At 54.4% G+C, this 1,371-nt stretch overlaps 1 long non-coding RNA gene across 1 annotated transcript in view; it reads left to right on the top strand.

Annotated features, from left to right (window-relative positions):
- The first annotated feature begins 402 nt into the window (after positions 1 to 402).
- LOC106511232 (uncharacterized) overlaps positions 403 to 1,371 on the top strand; it is a 3,435-nt gene continuing 2,466 nt past the window's right edge. Inside the window, exons 1-2 of the long non-coding RNA XR_001309492.1 lie at positions 403 to 425; positions 506 to 739. This is a non-coding gene — a long non-coding RNA (uncharacterized LOC106511232). The remainder of the gene's footprint in view (positions 426 to 505; positions 740 to 1,371) is intronic.

Below are 1,371 nucleotides of genomic sequence, written 5' to 3'. Positions count from 1 at the left end.
ACACACAGACACACACACACAGACACACACAGACACACACACACAGACACACACACACACACAACACACAGACACACACACACACACTCTGTGTGCACGTTGACTCCACACTACACAGCAGGTGTAGGGCGGCTCTGAGCCAACAACCTGTAACAGGTAGGAACTTCCTGTCACCTGAACAGGTGCAGCTCAGGTTCTGATCCAGATGTTTGAGAGCTTTTATTTTGAAGGAGAACTTGTTGTTGTTGTTGTTGTTTACTCATCACGTGCTGTAAACAAACATGATCAATAAAACCTGCCAGGTTCTTCCTGTCTTTGTTTAATCAGCTGTTGATGACGTCATGAACTCAGATCGCTCTGATTGGCCGGCCTGATTCGAGGCCACACCTCCTCCCGGGCTGACCCGAACAGAACCTGAGGTCCAGGTGATCTTTGACCTTTCAGAACCTGCACGCTCTTCTTGTTTCTTTCATACGGTGACGTCAGAGCTCCGCCCCTTCTGCAGGTAAATCTTCACCTGAGGCTCTGAAGCGGAAGCTGCTGGACGCGCGCATGGGCGTGTTCGCTGCACGGCGGTGTCGTGAGCGCGCCTGGCGGTGCTGATGCTGCGGGATGAAGAGGAGGAGGATGAAGGGCGAGGCTGTCGATCGGACCAGCTGAGACTTCACTCCGGACCAGGCCGAACCGAACCGAACCGAACCGGGACCACGGAAAACGAGGCGGACCTGCCGCAGACCAGGTGGGTCCATGAGGTCCGGTTCTGCAGGACTCAGCTGCAGCGCAGAGGAACCAGAACCCGGTCCTGTTTGGTTCCTCAGACCGGACCGGAACCCCGGGTTCGTTTCTGAGAGGCGTTCGGAACCGGAGTCTGCAGTACCGGGTCCAGGTACCGGAACCTGAACAGTCACGTGACACGTGCGGCTTGATGTTCAGAATGTGTGTGCGCGTGCATGTGATGTGACAACAGACGCACAAACATCACGTGACCGCGCTTCGTGCACCTGCATCTCTGATCCGGACCAGCTCTGGTTCTGGTCCAGATCAGACCAATGGTGCCTCCTGGTTCTGGAGGTCCGGTTCTACAAGTCCAAACCTGATCAGAGCCCAGCTCCACCCAGAACCTGCAGAACACTTCTGGGTCAGGTTCTGGCTTGGTTCTGTGTCTGTTCAGTGGAGACAGAACTTGTGTTTAGGGTCAGAACCAGAACCAGAACCAGAACCTCATTCTAACAGGTGAAGACAAGAAAAAGTTCATAAAGTAAAGTTCTGGTTCTGTGTGTCGGGTCGCTCTGTGGTTCTGGTTCTGTGTGTCGGGTCGCTCTGTGGTTCTGGTTCTGTGTGTCGGGTCGCTCTGTGGTTCTGGTTCTGTGT

This window comes from Austrofundulus limnaeus, unplaced genomic scaffold (genome assembly GCF_001266775.1).
Source record: "Austrofundulus limnaeus strain Quisiro unplaced genomic scaffold, Austrofundulus_limnaeus-1.0 Scaffold2607, whole genome shotgun sequence".
Classification (NCBI taxonomy): Eukaryota; Metazoa; Chordata; class Actinopteri; order Cyprinodontiformes; family Rivulidae; genus Austrofundulus; species Austrofundulus limnaeus.
Note: the sequence above shows the minus strand (reverse complement) of the source record. Positions and strands in the feature narration are given on the sequence as shown.